Source organism: Bos taurus, chromosome 16 (assembly GCF_002263795.3).
Source record: "Bos taurus isolate L1 Dominette 01449 registration number 42190680 breed Hereford chromosome 16, ARS-UCD2.0, whole genome shotgun sequence".
NCBI lineage: Eukaryota > Metazoa > Chordata > Mammalia > Artiodactyla > Bovidae > Bos > Bos taurus.
Genome location: NC_037343.1, coordinates 9,088,826 through 9,116,041, shown reverse-complemented (window position 1 = coordinate 9,116,041; position 27,216 = coordinate 9,088,826). Strand labels below are relative to the sequence as shown.

At 37.9% G+C, this 27,216-nt stretch overlaps 1 pseudogene; it reads left to right on the top strand.

Moving 5' to 3' along the window:
• The first annotated feature begins 3,621 nt into the window (after positions 1-3,621).
• On the top strand, positions 3,622-4,337 carry LOC100141194 (protein tyrosine phosphatase type IVA 2-like; annotated as a pseudogene).
• The last annotated feature ends 22,879 nt before the right edge of the window (positions 4,338-27,216 follow it).

The window sequence follows — 27,216 nt, the reverse complement described above, 5'->3', positions numbered from 1 at the left end:
TGATGCTGTGAAAGTGTTGCACTCAATATGCCAGCAAATTTGGAGAACTCAGCAGTGGCCACAGGACTGGAAAAGGTCAGTTTTCATTCCAATCCCAAAGAAAGGCAATGCCAAAGAGTACTCGAACTACTGCACAAATGCACTCATCTCACATGCTAGTAAAGTAATGCTCAAAATTCTCCAAGCCAGGCTTCAGCAATACCTGAATCGTGAACTTCCTGATGTTCAAGCTGGTTTTAGAAAAGGCAGAGGAACCAGAGATCAAATTGCCAACATCCGCTGGATCATGGAAAAAGCAAGAGAGTTCCGGAAAAACATCTATTTATCCTTTATTGACTATGCCAAAGCCTTTGACTGTGTGGATCCCAATAAACTGTGGACAATTCTGAAAGATTTCTGAATACCAGGCCACCTAACCTGCCTCTTGAGAAATCTGTATGCAGGTCAGGAAGCAACAGTGAGAACTGGACATGGAAAAACAGACTGGTTCCAATTAGGAAAAGGAGTACGTCAAGGCTGTATATTGTCACCCTGCTTATTTAACTTATATGCAGAGTACATCATGAGAACCGCTGAGCTGGAAGAAGCACAGGGTGGAATCAAGATTGCAAGGAGAAATATCAATAACCTCAGATATGCAGATGACATCACCTTTATGGCCGAAAGTGAAGAGGAACTAAAAGGCCTCTTGATGAAAGTGAAAGTGGAGAGTGAAAAAGTTGCCTTAAAGCTCAACATTCAGAAAACGAAGATCATGGCATCCAGTCCCATCACTTCATGGGAAATAGATGGGGAAACAGTGGAAACAGTGTCAGACTTTATTTTTCTGGGCTCCAAAATCACTGCAGATGGTGACTGCAGCCATGAAATTAAAAGACACTTACTCCTTGGAATGAAAGTTATGACCAAGCTGATAGCATATTGAAAAACAGAGACATTACTTTGCCAACAAAGTCCGTCTAATCAAGGCTATGGTTTTTCCAGTGGTCATGTATGGATGTGAGAGTTGGACTGTGAAGAAGGCTGAGTACCAAAGAATTGATGCTTTTGAACTGTGGTGTTGGAGAAGGCTTTTGAGAGTCCCTTGGACTGCAAAGAGATCCAACCAGTCCATTCTGGTTGGTCCATTCTGAAGGAGATCAGCCCTGGGATTTCTTTGGAGGGAATGATGCTGAAGCTGAAAGTCCAGTACTTTGGCCACCTCATGCGAAGAGCTGACTCATTGAAAAGACTCTGATGCTGGGAGGGATTCGGGGTAGAAGAAGAAGGGGACTACAGAGGATGAGATGGCTGATGGCATCACTGACTCGTTGGAGGTGAATCTGAGTGAACTCCGGGAGTTGGTGATGGACAGGGAGGCCTGGCATACTGCGATTCATAGGGTCGCAAATAGTTGGACACAACAGAGAGACTGAACTTAAACCACCATATGACCCATCAATCTCACTCGTAGGCATATACCCTGAGGGAACAAAAATGGAAAAAGACATATGTACCCCAGTGTTCATCGCAGCATTTTTTACAGTAGTTAAAACATTGAAGCAACCTAGACGTCCATCCACAGATGAATGGATAAAGCAGCTGTAGTATATAAACACAATGGAGTATTACTCAGCCATAAAAAGGAACATATTTGATTCAGATCTAATGAGGTTGATGAACCTAGAGCCTATTATACAGACTGAACTACGTCTATTAACACCTATATATACGGAATCTTGAAAGATGGCACCGAAGACTTTATTTGCAGGACAGCAATGGAGAAACAGACATAGAAAACAGAATTATGGACATGGGAAGAGGGGAGAAGTGGGTGAGATGTATGCAGAGAGTAAGGTGGAAACTTACATTACCATATGTAAAATATATAGCCAAAGGGAATTTGCTGTATGGCTCAGGAAACTCAAACAGGGGCTTTGTATCAACCTAGAGGGGTGGGATGGGAAGGAGATGAGAGGGAAGGTTCAAGAGGAGAGGACATATGTATATGTATGGCTGATTCATTCATGTTGAGGTTTGACAGAAAACAACAAAATTCTGTAAAGCAATTATCCTTCAATTAAAACATGAATAAATTAAAAAAATCTAGGATAGTCATACTATGAAATAACACTCAGAAACAAAAGGAAATGCAATAATAACACATGTAATAACCTGGATGATTTTCGTACCAGTATGCCAAGTTAAGAGTCAAATACAAGAGATTATATACTGTATGATTCCAAATATTTGCAGCTTATAAAATAAAAGTAAACTTATAATGAATGTAGACAAAGCAGGCAAGGGAATTCCAGCTGAGCTTTTTAAAATCCTAAAAGGTGATGCTTTTAAAGTGCTACACTCAATATGTCACCAAATTTGGAAAACTCAGCAGTGGCTGCAGGACTGGAAAAGGTCAGTTCCAATCCCAAAGAATTCCAATCCCAAAGAAGGGCAATGCCAAAGAATGTTCAAACTACCACACAATTGCACTCATTTCACACGCTGACAAAGAAATGCTCAAAATCCTTCATGTTAGGCTTCAGCAGACCATGAATAGAGAACTTCCACCGGTACCAGCAGAATTTAGAAAAGCCAGAGGAACCAGACATTAAATTGCCAATGTTTGTTGGATCATAGAGAAAGCAAGGGAATTAAAAAACAAAAACAAAACACAACTCAAGATCTACTTTTGCTTCATTGACTATGCTAAAGCCTTTGACTGTGTGGATCATAATGAACTGTGGAAAATTCTTAAAGATATGGGCATGCCAGATCCCATTACCTGTCTCTTGAGAAACCTATATGCAGGTAACCGTTGTCCAACGGGTAGCAGCTGGAGCGGCAGCGGCAGTAGGTCACAGGGCAGAGGCGACGCCACAGGGCAGCGGCGGCCATAGCAGCAGGAGGAGCAGCAGTATCTAGACCGGGATTGGACATGCGCCATTGCCGGACCGAGCCGGGTGTCGGGCTCAGAGGCTGGACTCCGCTGCCGCCAGAGTTCAATGCCCAGGCCTCAGCTCAGTAGCGTTTTCGTTGGAATATAGGTTGCATATTTATGGCGCTTCTGAGTGCGAGGGCAGACTTCTGCCAGGCTCAGCACGGTGTTTCCGTTGACAAGTGAGCTTGGAGGGTCTATGTGCCATAATTACTATCACCTTGAAGACTCTGGACACCCAGATTGATCTCAGAAATAGTTGGATTTTTTTTTTTTTTTGCAAGCATATTTATTTTGATGACTCCAGTAAAATTAAGCATCAAGTAAACAAAAGTGGAGAGCGACCTATGCTTTTAACGTGTCTCACTAGTGCCTAAATGTAGTAAAGGCTGCTTAAGTGTTGTTATGTAGTTGGATTTTTTTTTTTTTTTGGTAGTCATGGTATCCATCAACAGACATTGAGGCCCAAGTTGAATTTGGATTCAAGTGGATTCTAAATAGTTCTGCTTATCTGCTTATCTTAAAGAGAGAAGTTTCTGAAAGAATAAGCTAGTTGAATAGAGAAAACTGATTTAGACATTTTAGTGGTCTTTTTAATCTTCTCTGCTATGAAACATTTCAAGATTTATTGATTTTTTTCTTTTTTCTTTTTTTCATTTTCACCATCACACACACACGCACAGTCACACTTTTTATTTGCCATAATGAACCGTCCAGCCCTTGTGGAGATCTCCTATGAGAACGTGAGTTTTCTGATAACCCACAACCCTACCACTGCTACCCTCAACAAGTTCGTTTACAGAGGAACTTCGGAAGTATGAAGTGGCAACTTTGGCTCGAGTTTATGATGCTACATATTGAAAAAGAAGGAAATTCACGTTCTAGATTGGCCTTTTGACAGTGGAGCACCACCCCCTAGTCAGGTAGTAGATGATTGGCTAAGTCTGCTGCTGCTGCTAAGTCACTTCAGTCGTGTCCGACTCTGTGCGACTCTATAGACGGCAGCCCACCAGTCTCCCCCATTCCTGGGATTTTCCAGGCAAGAGTACTGGAGCGGAGTGCCATTGTCTTCTCCGTTGGCTAAGCCTACTAAAACCAAATATCCTGAAGAACAAGGTTGCTGTGTTGTAGCGCACTGCGTTGCAGGATTGGGAAGGGGACCTGTACCGGTTGCACTTGCTTTGATTGAATGTGGAATGTTGAATGAAGTACACATGTGGAATGAAGATGCATTTCAATTTATAAGACAAAAAAAGAAGGGGAGCATTCAATTCCAAACAGCTTCTTTACCTGGAGAAATACCAACCTAAGATGTGATTATGCTTCAGAGATACCAACAGGCATTACTGTGTTCAGTAAAAATAAGTATATACAAAGGCTGATTTGATTTAGAGGGATCTCTTGGTACCTGGAAAAATGAATCTGGAATCTACTGTGTTATCAAAGTAGTGATGGATTCAGTACTCCTCAACCACTGTTAATGATTGGAAAAAAGCAAACATAAATCCCTCTATAATGTGAATTAAATGTTTAAGAAAAGAAAAAAAAAAGCAACAGTTAGAACTGGACATGGAAAAACAGACTGGTTCAAAATTGAGAAAGGAGTATGTCAAGTCTGTATACTGTTACCTTGCTTATTTAACTTACACAGAGTACATCACGGGAAATGCCAGGCTGGGTGTATCTCAAGCTGGAATCAAGTTCACCAGGAGAAATATCAATAACCTCAGATGATATCACTCTAATGGCAGAAATTTAAGAGAAACTATAGAGCCTCTTGATGAGGGTGAAAGAGGAGAGTGAGAAAGCTGGCCTAAAACTCAACATTCAAAAAACTAAGATCACTGCAACCAGTCCCCTCACTTCATGACAAATAGATGGGGAAACAGTGGAAACAGTGTCAGACTTTATTTTTCTGGGCTCCAAAATCACTGCAGATGGTGACTGCAGCCATGAAATTAAAAGATGCTAGTTCCTTGGAACAGAAGCTATGACAAACCTAGACAGAGTATTACAAAGCAAAGACATCATTTTGTTGGCAAAGGTCCATATAAGTAAAAACTATGGTTGTTTTCAGTAACCACATATAGATGTGAAAGTTGGACCATAAAGAAGGCTGAGCGCTGGAGAATCGATGTCTTTGAATTGTGGTGCTGGAGAAGACTCTTGAGAGTCCTTCAAGGAGATCAAACCATTCAATCCTAAATGATATTAACCCTAGAAGAACTGGTGCTGAAGCTCCAATACTTTGGCCACCTGATATGAAGAGCCGACTCACTGAAAAAGATCCTGATGCTGGGAAAGATTGAAGGCAGGAGGAGAAGAGGTTGGCACAGGATGAGATGGTTATATAGCATCTCCAACTCAATGGATATGAATCTGAGCAAACTCTGGGAGATAGTGGAGGGCAGAGGGGCTTGGCGTGCTGCAGTCATGCAGACATGACTTAGTGACTGAAAAACAACAAGGTAGAATAGAGAATGCCTGTGGTTGGGAGTGGGTATAATAAAAAAGTAAGAAACTTTATGATGAGGAAAAGGCTCTACTGCAGTTATACAACTATAAACAATTACAGTAGTTCAAAATTTACTTAAATTGAGTGAATTTGATTGCATGTAAGTAAAAATTTAATGAAAAAAAATCATCCTATCTAAGCTTCTTAATAGTCATATAATGGAGAAAATGAGTGAATGCAACTATACATGTTTTATGCCCTTTTGTTACATGACTGCCCCCACCGCCACAATGTCTTCAGGTAACCATTGATCTGTTTTCTAGCCTTATAGATCAACAGGTATTATTTTAGAATTCTGTATAGATAGAATGCATTCTAGTTTTTCCTGGTTTCTTTCATTCAGCATAGATTTTGAGATTTTTTTATAGTTGAATTTAAAAAAAAAAAATTGTGTTCCTTTGTATTGCTGAGAAATATCCCAATGGTATCTATACCAAAGTTTATTAATTTATTCAATTTTTATGGACATTTTTATAGTTTCTAGTTGTTGTTGTTCAGTTGCCCAGTCATGCCAGACTCTTTGCAACCCCATGGACAGCAGCAGGCCAGGCCTCTCTGTCCCTCAGCATCTCCCAAAGTTTGCCCATTTCATGTCCATTGCATTGGTTTTGCCATCCAGCTATCTCATCTTCTAATGTTCTCTTCTCCTTCTGCCCTCAATCTGTCCCAGCATCGGGGACTTTTCCAGTGAGTCAGCTGTTTGCATCAAATGACCAAAACACTGGAGTTTCAGCTTCAGGATCAGCCCTTCCAATGAGTATTCAGGATTGATTTCCCTTAAGATTGACCGATTTGATCTCCTTGATGTCCAAGGGGCTCTCAGGAGTCTTCTCCAGCACCACAGTTCAAAGACATCAATTCTAAAGCTTTATGAATATTTGTACAAATCTTTGTGTCTTCTTTTCCATTATAAATACCTAGGCATTGAATGACTGGAACATATGCATGTTTTAAATTTTAAAGAAACTACCATCCTGTTTTAAAAAAAACCTCTTCCAATTTGTATTTGTGTTGCATGGTAAGTCGCTTCAGTTGTGTCTGACTCTTTGTGATACTGTGGAATGTAGCCCACCAAACTCCTCTGTCTGTGGGATTCTCCAGGCAAGGATACTGGAGTGGGCAGTCATGCCCTTCTCCAGGGATCTTCCCAACCCAGGAATTAAACCCATGTCTCTCATGTCTCCTGTGTTGGCAGATGGGTTATTTACCACTAGTGCCACGTGTGTATTTGTTAGCAGTAGATAAAAGTACTAGTCCACATCTTTGAAAACTTGGTATGTTCATCCTAACTGAATTTCTTCAAGTACTTTAGTCTTCTGAAAATTGACATTGTTGTGAGGATTAAATAAGATAATGTTTTAAACATGCATAGTATATCTGAATTCAGTAAATAATAGGTTATGTTGCTCACTGTTCTTGTTAACTATTTTTTTTTTAAAAATTCAGCACCAACCTGAATCAATGCAAACACACATAAAAGTATTTTTTAATACATTAATAATGAACTATAAGAAAAAAATCAAGACAATATCCCCTTTAAAATTACATTTAAAAGAAATATACCTAGAAATATACTTAAACAAGTAGATGTAAGACCCATACTCTGAACTTTGAAAACCTGATGAAGAAAATTAAAAATTATGTAAAGAAATAGATATTCTTCATTCATGGACTGGAAGAATTAACGTTGTTAAGATATTGATACGAACCAATCTGTAGATTCAATGAAGTCTCTATCAAAATAACAGGTGATATTACCTATCCCCAGAGAAGATTTGGCAAAATCTGCAGATATTTTTGATCATTACAACTAACCATAGCTTGCTAAATATCCTACAATGCCCAGGACAGCTCTCCACAACAAAGAATCATCTGGTCCCAAATAAGAATACTATTGAAGCTGAAAAGACATCTTCAAAATAAATGTTTTAAGATCAGTTTTGAAACATGAGACACAAGTAAAAATTAAAAGAGGTACTATATGAAGATACTATTTAATATAATAAGAATAATCTCAATCAGAATTCCTGGTTATATAGTCAATGATTCACAAATACTTGGGGAAAGAAGATTTGAAGCAAAACTATTGGATTACATACCTTATATTACATACCTTAGATTAAATTATCTGAGATTTTAGAGTTGCTAATATAGCATTAAAAATGATAGAAAAACAAAATATAATAAATGCATTTAAAAATTTTAAGTGCTACTTGAAGTAAAATACCTGGCATTATTATTATATCATAGCTATAGAGAAAATATTAAAAATTGGACATAGAAAAATTAACTAATGTTAAAAGAAAGTTTTTAAAAAGACACAAGGTTAAAGGAATGCAGAGACAAAATATGTGTGCTGTAAATATAACTACAGTTAGAAACAAATTCAAATATATACTACTTATGCAAAGATGTCCCCTTGTACTGCAAGGAGATCCAACCAGTCCATTCTGAAGGAGATCAGCCCTGGGCTATCTTTGGAAGGGATGATGCTAAAGCTGAAACTCCAGTACTTTGGCCAGCTCATGCGGCAAGTTGACTCATTGGAAAAGACTCTGATGCTGGGAGGGATTGGGGCAGGAGGAGAAGGGGACAACAGAGGATGAGATGGCTGGATGGCATCACTGACTCGATGGACGTGAGTCTGAGTGAACTCTGGGAGTTGGTGATGGACAGGGAGGCCTGGTGTGCTGCGATTCATGGGGTCGCAAAGAGTCGGAGATGACTGAGTGACTGAACTGAACTGATCTGAACAGATGGAAAGATGGGGTCGACAAAGGACAGAAATGGTATGGACCTAACAGAAGCAGAAGATATTAAGAAGAGGTGGCAAGAAAACACAGAAAAACTGTACAAAAAAGATCTTCAAGACCAAGATAATCACGATGGTGTGATCACTCACCTAGAGCCAGACATCCTGGAATGTGAAGTCAAGTGGGCCTTAGAAAGCATCCCTATGAACAAAGCTAGTGGAGGTGATGGACTTCCAGGTGAACTATTTCAAATCCTGAAAGATGATGCTGTGAAAGTGCCACACTCAATATGCCAGCAAATTTGGAAAACTCAGCAGTGGCCACAAGATTGGAAAAGGTCAGTTTTCATTCCAATCCCAAAGAAAGGCAATGCCAAAGAATGCTCAAACTACCGCACAATTGCACTCATCTCACACGCTAGTAAAGTAAAGCTCAAAATTCTCCAAGCCAGGCTTCAGCAATACGTGAACCATGAACTTCCAGAGGTTCAAACTAGTTTTAGAAAATGCAGAGGAACCAGAGATCAAATTGCCAACATCCGCTGGATCATCGAAAAAGCAGTAGAGTTCCAGAAAAACATCTATTTCTCCTTGACTGACTATGACAAAGCCTTTGACTGTGTGGATCACAATAAACTGTGGACAATTCTGAAAGAGATGGGAATACCAGACCACCTTACCTGCCTCTTGATAAATCTGTATGCAGGTCAGGAAGCAACAGTTAGAACTGGACATGGAACAACAGACTGGTTCCAAATAGGAAAAGGAGCACTTCAAGTCTATATATTGTCACCCTGCTTATTTAACTTATATGCAGAGTACATCATGAGAAACGCTGGGCTGGAAGAAGCACAAGCTGAAATCAAGATTGCTGGGAGAAATATCAATAACCTCAGATATGCAGATGACAGCAGCCTTATGGCAGAAAGTGAAGAGGAACTCAAAAGCCTCTTGATGAAAGTGAAAGAGGAAAGTGAAAAAGTTGGCTTCAAGCTCAACATTCAGAAAACGAAGATCATGGCATCTGGTCCCATCACTTCATGGGAAATAGATGTGGAAACAGTGGAAACAGTGTCAGACTTTATCTTTTGGGGCTCCAAAATCACTGTAGATTGTGATTGCAGCCATGAAATTAAAAGACGCTTACTCCTTGGAAGGAAAGTTATGACCAAACTAGATAGCATATTCAAAAGCAGAGACATTACTTTGCCAACAAAGGTCCGTCTAGTCAAGGCTATGTTTTTTCCAATGGTCATGTATGGATGTGAGAGTTGGACTGTGAAGAAAGCTGAGCACCGAAAAATTGATGCTTTTGAACTGTGGTGTTGGAAAGACTCGTGAGAGTCCGTTGGACTGCAAGGACATCCAACAGTCATTCTTAAAGGAGATCAGTCCTGGGTGTTCTTTAGAAGGAATGATGCTAAAGCTGAAACTCCAGTACTGCAGCCACCTCATGTGAAGAGTTGACTCACTGGAAAAGACCTGATGCTGGGAGGGATTGGGGGCAAGAGGAAAAGGGGACGACAGATGATGAGATGACTGGATGACATCACCGACTCGATGGACATGAGTTTGAGTGAACTCTGGGAGCTGGTGATGGACAGGGAGGCCTGGCGTGCTGCGATTCATGGGGTTTCAAAGAGTCGGACAGAACTGAATGACTGAACCGAACTGATAGTAAGATTTAAAAAAAAAATTAAAGATAATTTTAAAATTTAAAGTAATATCCAAATTTAAGTAAATGAAAACAGAAAGAAATCCTGAATCCCATGTATTTCAACTATGTATAATTCAAAGAAAAAAGCACCCAGAAAGATGATTTGTGCAAAGTTTTTAAAATTTTCAATACAGATGAATCTATAACAGTCACTTAGATACAAAAAATGCAAAAAAAATATACAAAAAAGTGGTAGAGAATAACAGTAATTATGAAACAAATTAACATGTGAGTAATCTAAGAAATGTTGAAGTCAAATGACAAATATAAAAATTATCACCTCTAAACTGAGGAAAGGCTAACTAAATAAAAAGAGAACATGTGGAAATAATTATATGATATAAAGATTATTCATTGTTTTTCAGTTGCTTTGTGGCCCAACAGACGAGAACACCCCAGGCTTCCCTGTCATTCAGGCTCTCGGAGTTTGCTCAAATCCATGTCCATTGAATCGGTGATGCCATCAGATCATCTCATCTTCTATTGTCCCATTCTCCTTCCTTCATCTTTCCCAGCAACAGGGTCTTTTCCAATGAGAGTTTTTCGCATCAGGTGGCCAAAGTATTGGCGTTTCAGCTTCGGGATCAGTCCTTCCAAAGAATATTCAGGGTTAATTTCCTTTAGAACTGACTGGTTTCATCTCCTTGTTGTCCAAGGAACTCTCAAGAGTCTTCTCCAATACCACAGTTCAAAAGCATCAGTTCTTCGGTGCTCAGCCTTCTTTACGGTCCAACTCTCACATTTGTACATGATTACTGGAAAAGCTATAGCTTTGACTAGACGGACCTTTGTTGGCAAAGTAATATCTCTGCTTTTTAACTCTGCTTTTTAACATGTTGTCTAGTTTTGTCATAGCTTTTCTTCCTAGGAGCAAGCGTCTTTTAATTCCATGGCTGCAGTCACCATCTGCAGTAATTTTGGAGCACAAGAAAGTAAAGTCTCCCACTGTTTCCATTTTTACCCATCTATTTGCCATGAGGTGATGGGACTGACTGCCATAATCTTCATTTTTTGAACATTGAGTTTTAAGCCAGCATTTTCAGTCTCCTCTTTCACCTTCATCAAGAGGCTCTTTAGTTCCTCTTTGCTTTCCATCATAAGGGTGGTGTCATTTTCATATCTGAGGTTATGGACATTTCTTCCAGCAATCTTGATTCCAGCTTGCACTTCTTCCAGCCTGCATTTCACATGATGTACTCTGCATATAAGTTAAATAAGCAGGGTTACAATATACAGCCTTGACCTATTCCTTTTCCAATGGTGAATCAGCCTGCTGTTCCATGTCTGGTTTTTACTGTTGCATCTTGACCTGCATACAGGTTTCTCAAGAGGCTGGTAACACCCATCTGGCAATTCCATCTCTGTAAATTTTCCATAGTTTGTTGTGACCAACACAGTCAAAGGCTTGTGTGGTCAATTAAGCACAATTAGATGTTTTTTGGGAATTTTCTTGCCTTTTCTATGGTCCAACAGATGTTGGCAATTTAATCTCTTGTTCCTCTGCCTTTTCTAAACCCAGCTTGAACATCTGGAAGTTCTCGGTTCATGTACTGTTGAAGCAATCACACAAAGATTGATCACACTATTGTGGTTATCTGTGTCATTAAGATCTCTTTTATATAGTTCTTCTGTGTATTCTTGCCACCTCTTCTTAATACCTTCTGCTTCTGTTAGGTCCATACCATTTCTGTCTTTAAATTCCTAATTTAGTTTTTAAAAAGATTTCCAAATTTTTCCATTTTAAATTCCCAGTTATGTTATACACCATGTTATTTTTTAATGTATCATTATATTTTATGTTTAGATCATTTACCAATATTCTATTTTACCTCTTGTAGGGTTAGTGATTGGGCTTCCCTCATGGCTCAGCTGGTGAAGAATCTGCCTGCAATGTGGGAGACCTGGGTTTGATGCCAGGTTGGGAAGTTCCCCTGGAGGAGAGCATGGCAACCCACTCCAGTATTCTTGCCTGGAGAATTCTCATGGACAGAGGAGCCTGTTGGGCTACAGTACAAGGGGTTACAAAGAGTCAGACACAACTCAGCAACTAAGCACAGGGTTAGTGTTTATCTTTTTAATTGTGCATTAAATATTTATGTCTGAGTTGAAGTAAATCATTAATATTTTGTGTTATTTCTTAGGAAATTTATAGCAAAACTGGCAGGAATATGTCCATGGCAATGTCCTGTATTGGTTTCTTCAGATCACATAATTTTAACAAAATGAAGGAAAGTTTCAGTGCAAAAATATAATCATGGCCTAAAAGTCTTATTACTTGACAATGATGAATTGCTGGTACTGTTTCCATCTTTCCATAAAGAATCTTAATACTAGACAGCATGCACATAGCAACTGTTCTCAGGAATTGGACATTCGACATCATAGACCTGAAATCCCTGAGCAAAGAAAAACACAGAGTGAGCCTCATCTTTACTCTGGCTCTCTGCCTTGAATAATTTTCAGACACCTGCTTATGGAGCATAGGAAACAGAACCCAAGGTCAAGACATCTTCACTGAGTTGATTAGGCAGATATTGGAATACCCGGCAGCTGGAGCAGCTAGAACCTACAGATCAAGGTATTTGTTATCGGAATAGGAAGTGGTAATGTTGGGTCTAGTAAATATATGTGATTATTCCCTTGTCCTTGCTGAGCATGGGACTGCAAATATGAGGGCCAGATACCACAGGCCCTATCGGAAAGCAAATATCACAGGGTTAATATCAGACCAAGTTAACAGAATTATACAGTGCTTGGGAATATCAAAGTGATGGACACAAAGCATGAAATGATCACCTAAATACTCTGGGTATTTGGTTTAGGAACTAAAAATTCATTGAGACGTCTGGCTTCTATTGAAAACCTATGTGTGATCTTTCAGGAACAATAATAGGCCATTACAAAGGCTAAATCTTTTTCAGGCCATATGACAGAAAGCTTCCTTCCCCATTTACTCAGAGTATCATGGTTTCTGGAGTTGCAGTCATGGATTCCAGTTCCTTTGGATAGTCACGATCTTTCTTGATCTTTAGTCCTAGCCCCTGTGCCTTCATTGCCAGGACTTTGGACGGAAGCCTTCTGCTGAGGCTTCCATATGGGGGTGGGAGTGGGGAACTTGAACATAATTTTCTCCACTCTAACTCAGTACTAATTGCTTTTCTACTCCTAGACTGCTTCCTCACCCTCCTCCTTTGACCCAAGAGTCTATGAAACTGCCAGAGCATGCATGTTGTTTGGGGGTCCCTCAATAGTGTGATGACTCCCACTTCTGTGTTAATCCACTTGGTCATCAACCTGTGATCCTTTCCCTGGGAAAAGTGGAATAGGGGAATCTGGCATCTCTCCAGTATGAGACTCTTGTTTTTGCCATCACAGTAAGTTCATTTCTGTCTTCTTCTGACACTTGGCAGCTCAGCCTTTTGTATCAGCTCAGCAGGGCTCCTGACAAGATGACCTAAGAATGACTTCAGTCCCACACCAAAGAAGATTAAAAATACCATCAGTGAACAAGAGGAATTTGAAATGAAAAATAGTACTATTGACATTAAAACTCCAAAATGAAATATTTATATAGAAACCTAACAAGTAATTTATAAGATCTACATGAAGAAAATTGCTTCCCTGGTGACTTGGTGGTAAAGAAGCTACCTTTCAGTGTTGAAGACACAAGTTTGATCTCTGGGTCAGGAAGATCCCCTTGAGAAAGAAATGGCAACCCACTCCAGTATTCTTGCCTGGAATATCCCATGGACAGAGGAGCCTGGTGGGTTACAGTCCATGAGGTCACAAAGAGTCAGACAGGACTTAGCAACTAACAAGCAAACAGCATGAAGAAAATTATAAAACTCTAATGAAAGATATCAACTAACTAAATAAATGTAAATGCTTTCGCTCATTGAGAGGGAGACTCAATATTGTGAGGATGTCACATTGGTATATAAATTCAATGCAATTCCAATTAAAATCCCAGCAAGTTTTGCTGTTGTTGACAAACTGAGCCTAAAATCTATGAATGAACAAAGCCTTATGAGTCAACCTGATATCGAAAAAGAACAAAGTGGAAAGACTAGCACTACCACACTTCAAGACTTACTACAAAGCTAATAGTGACCAAGATACTGTGGTACTGCTGAAAGAACAGACAAGAGATCAATGAACAAGGATATGCAGCTGATCTTTGGCAAAGGTGCAAATGCAACAATATGAAGCAAAGAAAATCTTTTAAACATATGGTGCTAGAAGAAAAGAATGGACCTAGACACAAACTCTTCACCCTTCACAAAAATTAACTCAAAGTGGATAATAGGTTCTACATGTAAAACCAAAAATGAAACAACTCCTAGAGAATAAAATGGAAGAAACCTAGACCTTTATGGCAATAACTTTTTATATACAACACAAAAGTCATGATTCATGAGACAGATATTTGATAAGTTGAACTTCAAAAAAGTTAAAAAACTTCTCTGTGAAAGATAATATGAAGATAATGAGAAGACAAGTCACAGACTGGGGGAAAATATTAGAAAAAGACACATCTGATAAAGCACTATAATAAGTGTTTGAAACTCAACAATAAAAAGACCAACCACCTGATTAAAAAATAGACAAAAGACCTGAACAGGAACCTAAGTGAAGAGGATAAAAAGATGGCAAGTGGGCATTTGAAAACATGTTCAAGATCATGTATCATTCAGTTCAGTTCAGTTCAGTTGCTCAGTCGTGTCTGATTCCTTGTGACCCCATGAATCACAGCACACCAGGCCTCCCTGTCCATAACCAACTCCCGGAGCCCACCCAAACTCATGTAATGCCATCCAGCCATCTCATCCTCAGTTGTTCCCTTCTCTTCCTGCCCCAAGTCTCTCCTATCATCCGGGTCTTTTCCAATGAGTCAACACTTCGCATGAGGTGGCCAAAGTAGTGGAGTCTCAACCTCAGCATCAGTCCTGCCAATGAACACCCAGGACTGATCTCCTTTAGGATGGACTGGTTGGATCTCTTTGCAGTCCAAAGGACTCTCAAGAGTCTTCTCCAACACCACAGTTCAAAAGTATCAATTCTTCGGCGCTTGGCTTTCTTCACTTTCCAACTCTCACATCCATACATGACCATTGGAAAAACCATAGCCTTGACTAGAAAGAACTTTGTTGGCAAAGTAATGTCTCTACTTTTTAATATGCTGTCTAAGTTGATCATAACTTTCCTTCCAAGGAGTAAGCATATTTTAATTTCATGGCTGCAATCACCATCTGCAGTGATTTTGGAGTTCCAAAAATTAAAGTCTGACACGGTTTCCGCTGTTTCCCCATCTATTTCCCATAAAGTATGGGACCGGATGCCATGATCTTCGTTTTCTGAATGTTGAGCTTGAAGCCAACTTTTTCACTCTCCACTTTCACTTTCATCAAGAGGCTTTTGAGTTCCTCTTCACTTTCTGCCATGAGGGTCGTGTCATCTGAATATCTAAGGTTATTATTATTTCTCCTGGCAATCTTGATTCCACCTTGTGCTTCTTCCAGCCCAGCGTTTCTCATGATGTACTCTGCATATAAGTTAAATAAGCAGGGTGACAATATGCAGCCATGACATACTCCTTTTCCTATTTGGAACCAGTCTGTTTTTCCACGTCCAGTTCTAACTGTTGCTTCCTGACCCGAATAAAGGTTTCTCAAGAGGCAGGTCAGGTGGTCTGGTATTCCCATCTCTTTCAGAATTTTCCACAGTTTATTGTGATCCATGCAGTCAAAGGCTTTGGCATAGTCAATAAAGCAGAAATAGATGTTTTTCTGGACTGGAAAAAGTCAGCTTTAATTCCAATACCAAAGAAAGGTAATGCCAAAGAATGCTCAAACTACCGCACAATTGCACTCATCTCACATGTTAGTAAAGTAATGCTCAAAATTCTCCAAGCCAGGCTTCAGGAATATGTGAACTGTGAACTTCAAGATGTTCAAGATGGTTTTAGAAAAGGAAGAGGAAAGAGCGATCAAATTGCCAACATCCACTGGATCATTGAAAAAGCAAGAGAGTTCCAGAAAAACATCTATTTCAGAAAAATATCCAGAAAAAACATATATCATTAAGTGATTATAAATTAAAACATAGTGAAGTATCACTACACACCTATTAGAATGGCCAAAATTCAAAACACTGACACCAAATGCTGGTGCTGCTGCTGCTGCTAAGTCGCTTCAGTCGTGTCCAACTCTGTGCGACCCCATAGACAGCAGCCCAACAGGCTCCTCTGTCCATGTGATTTTCCAGGCAAGAGTACTGGAGTGGGTTGCCATTGCCTTCTCTGAAGTGCTGGAGAGGATGTAAATAAAAGAAACTCTAATTCATTGCTTGTGGGGATGCAAAATGGTACAGCAACTTTGGAAGTCAATTCAGTAATTTCTTACAAAATAAATGTACTGTAACCATACAACCCAACAATTGTGCTCCTTGATATCTCCCCAAGAAACTGATACCTTATTTTAACACAAAAACCTATACATGAATATTTATACCAACTTTACTCATAATAGACAGAACTTGGAAACAATCAAGATGTTCTTCAGTAAACAAACCATTGTACATACAAACCATGAAATATTATTCAGCAACAAAAAGACATGAGCTATTGAGTCATGAAAGACATAAAAGAATCTTAAATGCATATTACTAAGTGAAACAAAGCTAATCTGAAAAGGCTACATACTGTGTGATTTCAAGTATATAGCATTCTAAAAAAGACATAACTGTGAAGACAGTAAAAAGATCAAAAATTTGCATAGAGAAGATAGAATGAATAAGCAGAGGATAGAAGACTTTTAGGGCAGTAAAGTGATTTAATGTAATACTGCAATGGAGGATATATATCATTATACATTTGTCCAAACCCATAGAATGTAAAACACTAACAGTGAACTCTAATGTGAACTATGGCTTTAGGTGATAATGATTGACTAGTGTAGGTTCATGAGTTATAACAAATATACCACTTAGGAAGAGGCTGTCAGTAGTGGAGACAATTGTGTATATGAAAATAGAAAGTATATGGGAGTTCTGTGCACTTGCCACTCAATCTTGATGGAAATCTGAAACTGCTATAAAAGTAATCTTTATTGATGAAAAACAAAGTTTTACACACACACACACACACACACACACACACACATATAGTTGGAGATCAAAACCAATTGGAAAAGAGGGGTGGGGTCAGGAGATTGATTGTGAACCAGAATAGGAAGAAGTCAGGGAAATATACTGAAAAAACAGGCAAAAGTTTCCCTTATATTTTGAGGTAAATGCAAATTCCAACAATAATGAAGAGGAAATTAATATAAAAATGTAAACACCTTTTTCCAATAATAGTTAAGCTGTTGAAAACTAAAAATAGGTTTATAAAAATTATAACATCCAGAAAGATACTTTACTTAGAAAGGTGTGAGACAGACCATTTCTAACTTAGAAATGAAAGCCATAAAACAAATAAATATCATATTTAAAGTGCTGAAGATAAAAAAGTGCTGAAGAAAGAAAAAACATTAACCAGAATTGTATATTCAGTGAAAATATTCTTCAAAATGAGATAGATAAAAAATCATTTTCATTTAAAGGAAAACCAAAAAGCCACATTGTCAGCAGACTTGTCTTACAAGATGTAATGCAGAAATATTGTTATGGTGAAAGAAAACTATACCAGGGCAGAAACCCAGATGTGCAAGACAGAATAAAAAGAACCAAAAAGATAAATTTGTGTATAAATATAATAGACTAGGTTTTAGCCTCTTTCAGTATTGTTAAAAGGAACATGGCTGTTTAGAGCAAGCATAATATCATTGCAAAATTGGGCATATAACATCTTTACTGGAGTGGGTAGCTATCCCTTCTCCAGGGAAACTTCCTGACCCAGGAATTGAACCGGGGTCTCCTGCACTGCAGGTGGATTCTTTACCAGCTGAGCTACCAGGAAAGCCCTTTAACACTTAAAGAATATGGTAAAAAGAGATAGTAAAAGATAAAAATTGAAAAGGGAAAAGTAAAGCCATTCTTACTCACAGACAATACTGTTATCAATTTTTAAAATCTCAGTAAAAGTACAAATGTGTTTGAATAACTGAAATACAGGAGAAAAAACAACAGCAACAAAACAAGAGAATACTATGAACAATTATATGCCAACAAATTCAAGAACCTAGAAGAAACAGAAATGTTTCTAGAAACAAACAGCCCACCAAAAGTGGATCAAGAAGAAACAGATAATTTAAACAGACAAGTCCCTTAGAAGTGAAATAGAATTTGTAAGAAGAAAAAAAAAATTCCTGTAATCAAAAGTCCCAGACCAGATGGCTTCACAGGTGACATCTACCAAATGTACCAAAACACAAAAAACCTTTAACTGGTCCTTCTCAAACTCTTCCAAAAGACTGACGAGGAAGGAACACTCCCTAACATATTTTATGAAGCTATCATCACCCTAATATCAAAACCAAACAATTACACCAGCAAAAAGTTTGGTCCAGTCACTGTGGAAAAGAGTATGGAGGTTCCTCCAAAAACTAAAAATATATCTGTCACATGGTCCAGCAATCCAACTCCTGGACATATATCTGGACAAAATTATAATTCAAAAAACACATGTACCCTATATTCATAGCAGCAATATTCATAATAACCCCGCCATGGGAACAAGCTAAATGTCCATCAATAGATGGATGGATAAAGCTTCAGTGATACGGATAGAACTAGAGAGTATCACACTAAATGAAGTAAGTCAGAAACAGAAAGACAAATACCACATGGCATCACTTATATGTGGGAATTAAAATATGACACAGATGAACTATGTATGAAACAAAAACAGACTCAGGCGTAGAGGACAGGCTTGATGGTTGCCAAGGAGAGAGATGGACTAGGAGTCTGCGATTAGTAGATGCAAACTGTTATATACAGAATGAATAAACAACAAGGTCCTACTCTGTAGAATGAAGAACTACATTCAATATCCTGTGATAAACTATAACAGAAATGAATACTGAAGAACATATATAAATATATGAATCACTTTGCTGTATAGCAGAAATTAACACAACATTGTAAATCAACTATACTTCAATTTTTAAAAAAAAGTTTATGTAAATTTTAATTTAAAGTGGGCCTGAACTAAAATTTAAAAGATACAGATATGAAATTTTAGAAGAAGAGTATGAGAACATTTTCCATGAATTTAGAGTAGAAAAAATTTACTGTATAGACTCAAAAGTTGGTAGCAATAAGAATTATAGTTTGTATTTAAAACATTTTGCTGGGGCCTTGTTCACCGAAACTTGGTCTCCCGATGTCGCTCTCTCTCCCAAATTCTGGCTGAGTCTCCATCTGGAGTGCGGAATCCGCCATGCTTGCTAATTATGCCTGGGCTTCTAAGATCCGACCGGGGAGGCCTCAGTGTCTCCTCTGCTTCAGGAGAACGGAAGGACACCTGTGGCCTACGTAAGTGGTGCAAACTTCTTGTCTTGAAGTTTTATTGGTCTCCCGCGTAAACCAAGCTACTCAGCCTCTCTTCTCCACTGAATTTTCCTACTGAGCTATCCTTATTCTATTACTCTTTATATCCTTAATTAATGTTTAATTAAGCAGTTGTTTCCTGATCCTCGCCGACGCCATCCCTGCTTTGAATTCCCTGGACCACGGCAAGTGGCGCCCGGAACAGGCTAATTTGAAGGATGCAGATTCTCCAATTTAGTTCCGGGACAGGCTGATTCGCCATATTGCAGTCCCCCAGACATCCGGTTCCCCAATTGCTTCGATCACAAAAGAGGAGCCCGCCAGAAGGGGAGGCAAGATAAACATCGAGATCCCAGAGAGACGGACAGGGCTGCTACAGCGCGAACTCCAACCAGAGAATAATTCTACTTATTCTGTTTTGGCTTGTCTACCCTTTCCTTATGTTTTTCTCTTTACCAACGATTCTGGAAAACTTAATCTACATATGACTTTCACTGGTGGACCCAATGTAGTGACTTGTGAACAATGCATGCTCTCATCTTGTTTAAACCCTCAATATAATGTTTGCTCCTTTGTAGTGTTACAATGTCCACCTTATCTTATGATGTAACCACTTATTGATATAACTATAGTCTTGCTGTGTTACAACAACTACAAGATTTAATGTGATCACCACGATTTGTGGGCTTACTTATTTTAGGAATATCAGCTTTAATAGCAGCAATTACTTCTGTTACTGTGGCAGCAATATCATTGACTCAACAAGTGCATACTGCCCAATATGTTGATATCATGTCTAAAAATGCTTCTTTAACTCTAGCAACACAGGAAGCTACACATAGAAAATTGGAGATGAGAGTAGATGCCTTGGAAGAAGCAATAATGCATATTGGGACTGAGTTACAGGCTTTAAAAGTGAAAATGGCTCTGTCATGCCACGCTGATTACCGGTGGATATGCGTGACATCTTTAAAGGTAAACGAGACAGATTATGAATGGTAAAAAATCAAAAATCATATCTCAGGTGTTTGGAACAGCTCTGACATTGGCCTGGACTTAGGGAAAGTTCATAATCAAATACAGACCCTGGAACACTCTCGACTGGATTTTACCGCTGCTGGAGCAGCTAATGACTTTTTTCACACTTTCTCTAACTTCATTTCAGGAAAAAACATTCTGTCTAATCTTCTCATAATCATTCTTCCTTGTATTGTCAGGATTCTTCAGCAGAACATTCAGAAGCTCGTGACTAAGCTGCATCTGGCTGTTTTAAGAAATAAAAAAAGGGGGAGATGCCGGGACCCAGCATATTACATACTGAGTGCATATTGCATATTGAGTGCAGCACTTTCCACAGCATCATCTTTCAGGATCTGGAATAGCTCAACTGGAATTCTATCACTGCCAGGAGCCAGCGTGAGGAGCTCCACCCATGACAAAGGTCATGAGGAAGGAGGCTCTGCATACACAAAGGCGGGATCAAGCCTCAGGAGTCCCCCTGGAAATTCTCGAGCATCTCTGCCTACTTTCTGCTTTGTGCTTTCACCTACACCTCTGACTTTATGGGGGGCTGTCCGCCACTACCTCTCTCTGAAAAAAGAGTTAGCTTACAGCTCCAGTTAATAATTCCTGGGTGTGAGAGTGTTTAACCTACAAACTCCTTTGGAAATCCTCTAGCCTGCCTGAATAGGTTTTTCTGGCCACATGTGATTGTTCAGAGCCTCCCAACTGTGAGAGGCAGGAGATGTTCTAAACTGTATAAACACAGATTCCTTTGAGTAGTTAAAAGATTGATTAGAAATTGTATTGGTGAAGGGTTTTTCACTTATTGGGCCAATGTTTGCTGCTAAGTCTCCATACTCCTTACCTACTGTGTCCTTGGCAGTGTATTGATTGATATAATGGGTGTATAGAAATGTAAGTAGCAGCCTCAATGTTTGTAACCTTGGACCCTTGAGTTAATTCTTTTCTTGATTGAGCCCACCTCACCTTTGCCCTATAGGAATGCAGCTTTGTCCAATGCTTTTTTGGAGGCTGGTGCCTGACTTTGGAATAATCACCTTTAGAGAAAGATAAGTTTCTTAAAATGTTAACAGGCCTCCTGGCCAGAAGATGATGTAATTCACCTGAACTTTTGCATATGGTAAGTTTGAAAGCCTGGCTTGATTAGAACCCGGAACTGCTGTCCTTGCATGACTCTACCCCTTCCCCCATTATCCTCTATGCACAACTTAAGGTATAAAAACTATTTTGAAAAATAAAGTGTGGGCCTTGTTCACCGAAAAAAAAATTAAAAAATAAAACATTTTGCTTTGAAATGTTGCACTAAAAATGCATTTAGGTTTGAAAAAGTTACTTATATGTATGTGTGCTCATTTGCTTCAGACATGTCTGAATCTTTGCAACTCTAATAGACTGCCAGTTTCCTAACCCTGCCAGGCTCTTCTGTTTATAGGATTTTTCAGGCAAGAATACTGGAGTGGGTTGCCATGTCCTCCTCTAGGGAATCTTCCTGATTGAGAGATAAAATACACATCTCCAGTGTCTCCTACATTGCAGGTGGACTTTTTACCACTGAGCCATCAGGAAAGTCCAATCATATGTCTGTAAATATAAGTATCAGTTCAGTTCAGTTCAGTCACTCAGTCGTGTCTGACTCTTTGTGACCCCATGAATCACAGCACGCCAGGCCAATATAAGTATCAGATCAGATAGGATCAGTGGCTCAGTCATGTCCGACTCTTTGCGACCCCATGAATCCCAGCACGCCAGGCCTCCCTGTCCATAACCAACTCCTGGAGTTCACTCAGACTCACCTCCATCGAGTCAGTGATGCCATCCAGCCATCACATCCTCTGTCATCCCCTTCTCCTCCTGCCCCCAATCCCTCCCAGCATCATAGTTTTTTCCAGTGAGTCAACTCTTCGCATGAGGTGGCCAAAGTACTGGAGTTTCAGCTTTAGCATCATTCCCTCCAAAGAAACCCCAGGGCTGATCTCCTTCAGAATGGACTGGTTGGATCTCCTTGCAGTCCAAGGGACTCTCAAGAGTCTTCTCCAACACCACAGTTCAAAAGCATCAATTCTTCGGTGCTCAGCCTTCTTCACAGTGCAACTCTCACATCCATACATGACCACAGGAAAAACCATAGCCTTGACTAGATGAACCTTTGTTGGCAAAGTAATGTCTCTGCTTTTGAATATTCTATCTAGGTTGGTCATAACTTTCCTTCCAAGGGGTAAGCGTATCTTAATTTCATGTCTCCAAAAACATCATGTGATGGTGGTTTAGTCCCCAAGTAGTGTCCAATTCTTTGCAAATTCATGGACTGTACAGTCCATGGAATTCTCCAGGTCAGAATACTAGAGTGAGTAGCCACTCACATCTCCAGGGGATCTTCCCAACCCAGAAATGGAACACAGGTCTCCCACTTTGCAAGCGAATTCTTTCCCAGCTGAACCACCAGGGAAGCCAAACAATACTGTAGTGGGTAGGCTATCCCTTCTCCAGTGGATCTTCCCAGCCCCAGGAATTGAACTGAAGACTCCTGTGTTGCAGGTGGATTCTTTACCAGCTGAGCTACCATGGAAGCCCAATTCAAACTGTAAATAACTCAAATGTCTATCAGGAGGAGAATAAATGTACACATTTTGGAAAATTTATTGGGATACATTCTAAAATAAAATGAAAATATTGTGATATGTATATAACATCAATGGAATAATCTTCTAGATGTGTATCAACTTCATGTGGCCACAAAAATATTTATTGAGTTATTTCACTATATGAAAGTCAAGAACAGGTCTGGAGTTAGTTGAGGTGTTGACTGCAAAAATATTAGAAAGTTTTCTGGAGATATGGATGTATTTTCTTTTTAAGGATGTCAATTGCAGTGCTGGATGTATTTTTCAAATCTCATTTTATTTTACACCCCAGGTATGCATTTTATAAATTTCACTGAAGGAAAGATAATATCTACATGAATTTCTAAAACATAAAATAAGAATCAGTTTGTTAAATTCAAATAATGAGATTAATTTTCCAAAGAATAAACAGATAGGAATCTTTATAACTCATTTTGTAACACTATGCATAATTCTGAGAATCCTGAAACCAAACCAAAACCAAAATTTTAGATCAATTTAACGTTGCTAGAGATGGAAGCTTATTATATTTTGGTTCCTGCTTTTGGGTAGGATGAATTAAGTTTTTTTTTTTTTGATAGAATGGAGACAATCTTTTTCAAGTTATATAATTGATTTATTCATTCAGTTATATTCCCAGTGAAACATTAATTAGCACTTAACATAACATTAAGTAACCGTAAAACCCAGTATTTCACAATAGGCCAAGAAAATTATTAACATAAAAACTGAGATGACTTTATCTAAATAAAAATTTAAGGTATACTATAAAGTGACCAAAAATAATATGAGTCAGCAGCAAAAATACACAGATAATCCATAGTCAAAAGTGTTCTGAAACAACTTAAGTTTTATGGTAATGTACAGTAAATGTACCCATTTTACCACACAAGTGAGCATCAGAGAAAACAAAATTCAATTATTTTTATAATACGCTGTAAATAACTTTAGATGTTCAAACTTTACATATAAATGGTCTATGCATACTAAAAAAAAAGTGATGTTACTCATTTAAGTTTGATGTGACAAAGCTTTTAAATGTAATATCAAGAGCAGAAATCAAATATTACAGATGTATATAAATTCATTATGTTAAAAATCAACTTTTTAAATAAAAAGTGTGGAAATATGCACAATGTATAGAGAGGTATATTAGCATGTGAAGATAATTCTTTATGAATGGGTAACAGACAAAGGAAATAAATGAGAAAAGAGTCATAAAAGATGAAAGACAGTTTTGCAGTTACTTAAAATAATAAAAACTAAAAATACCATGTAACCCAGAAATCCCACTACTGAGCATATACCCTGAGCAAACCATAATTCAAAAGAACACATTCAGCTCATTGTTCACTGCAGCATTATTTACAGTAGTCAGGGAATGGACACAACCTAAATATCCTTCAACAGATGAATGGATAAAGAAGATGTGATGCATTTATACAATGTAATTTTACCCAGCCATTAAAAGAAATGAAATTGATCACTTGTAGAGATTGGTGTGGACTTAGTGTCTGTCATACAGAGTGAAGTAAATCAGAAAAATAAAAACATAATATTAACATGTATGTAGAATCTAGAAAAATAATACAGATGAATTTAATTGCAGGGCAGGAATAGAGATGCAGACATAGGAAACAGACATGGACACAGAGGGAGAAGGGAGTGGGATGAATTGAGAGATTAAGGTGATGTATGTGCAGTGCCGTGCGTAAAATAGCTAGTGGGAACCTGCTATATAGCACAGGAAGCTCAGCTTGGTGCTCTGTGGTGACCGAGATGAATGGGATGGGTGGGTAGGAGGCAGATCCATTAGGGAGGGGATGTATGTCTACTTATAGCTATTCACATTGTTGTACAGCAGAAACTAACACAACGTTGTAAAGCAACTATACTCCAATTAAAATAAATTAAAGCTTCAATATAAATGATCAATAGGGATATAAAGAAGGTAAAATTTCTAAAGTCATTTGTTTTTAAGTAAATGAAAATCACAAAATTAGATATGTTTGTATGACTTAAGAATTTGTCAAACATCTAAATAAGACTATGCAAAAAAGTGGTGTCCTTTACATGTTTCCCTTCAGATGGGTAGATTTTCTAGAGAAAATATATAAAAATGAATGCCACAATAATACAATAATTTTTATTTCTGGAATTATTACTCATAATTTTGTTTATTAAAGGATATGTTTATGGGCAATTTTTACATCACCAATTGTAGAAGTAATCCAAATCTCAAAAACTGCAGTGACATATTTTAATTACACACAATTCATTATTATCAAGTTTTATATTGATGTTATAAAGTAATTCATATTTGCTTAAATGAACAAAATTATTACATAATAATAGGTAGAATAATAGTTCATGTAAATGTTTAGAAAATAAATTCAGAGAGTAAAGGGGCAGAGAATATTTCTTCTTCCTTAGGTCCTATAGTAATATATACTATCTTAAATAATTTTTTTAAAGAGTTAATACAAAACATAGGATATAACATCAAGCTTTAATAAAAAGTATTTATAAGTATTTAATATTTTCTAATAAGAAAGACAAAAATTAGTTGCTTTAGCAGTGCATATAATATTATAGATTATAAACAAAAGCAAACAACAGTACTTACATAGCAAAACTTTCTTAGGAACTTTTTGAAATAGTGAAGCTACTTATCTTTCTAGTGGTGTATACATTTTCACTAAAAGAAAAAGCTTTCAAACAAAATCTAATTCCTGAATTTTACAGTTTGATAGAACAAAAGTTTTATAAAGTTTTTTGTTATACTGTTTTGCTTAGTTCATAAGATAAAACTTACAAATATATACAAATTAAGATTAAACCAAGCACACACACATTTAATCAACAAAAACCTCTAAATATGGGCTCACAATTCACAAGTAAAAATAATGTGTTAAGTTGTTTATTATGAATAATCTTAAAATGATTCTATGCTGATTCAGACAAGGACTAGGCTAGACTTTTCCTTGTGCTAATAATAATATAAAAAGATCTGGCAAGGAAATTAACAATATAAACAAGATATGAAGAATAAATGTTCAACTTAAGAAAGCAATTTCTTTTTGATTAAATTAGAAGCAATCATTTGTATACCAATTATAATTAAAAATTAGCTTTATTTGTGCCTTAAATAGGGTTTGGCAGGATTTCTACTTGGCAGTTTTTGTATTTTGGCTTTAATTGCTGGATACCCTGGGAATGACTGAAACTCTTCCTTTATCTTTTTTTTATAGGTATTTTTTAAATTTAAATTTATTTATTTTAATTGGAGGCTAATTACTTTACAATATTGTATTGGTTTTGCCATACATCAACATGAATCTGCCACGGGTGTACACAGCTGTAAACTCTTCCTTTAAAAGTATCTGCATTTCATATTATTAGGACTTTCCCTCTAGTTCAGCTGAATTAATGAGATTTTGTTATGTTTATGTTAGTGAGGCCAAAGTCTTTTTCTTTTCTTCTAAATAGAATATGTGCAGACAGGAATAAACCTAACATGGAAGATTTCCATCATGAAGTGGCGAGCTCACTGTTCCTAGAAAAGTGAAAGGCAATGCCAAAGGACGTGGCAGGTTGGGAAAGAACAGACTGTAAGCAATGACCTTGAGACACTAAGGTTCTATTATCTTAGGATGTTACTTTTAAATAAATTGTGGATGTATGATGATTGAATCCAGCAATACTATTTGAAAACTTTACATTTTCAACAAAATATATTACAGTCATGAGACACCACACTCCTGAATATAAAAGCCCATGTCACAATTGCCCAGAAAGTCTCATAACACATTCAAGAAAGACTTTTGTACCCCCTCTTGCCTTCCTTAAATAAATGCAATAACCTATCACCCCCTCAGAGGCACCTCCAAGGAGAGAAGCTTGTAGCTTTCTGAGATGTTAAAGTGGGAGAGATTTTATATTCAGAAAGATGTACTGTTCCCCTTTCAACACTCTCACTTTGCATAACATTTTGCCTCTGGGTCAAGAATAAGAATTTGTGACTGAAAGAAAAAACAGCTTGGGAACGGGCCCTGTCAGTCAAACCGTTTTTGAGTAATACTAATGGTGATAATTTTAAATATAATGTAGAACACATTTCTTTCCAAAAGTTCGCAGCATGCATAAAGGTCAAAAACATTGAATTACACTCTTACTCATTTT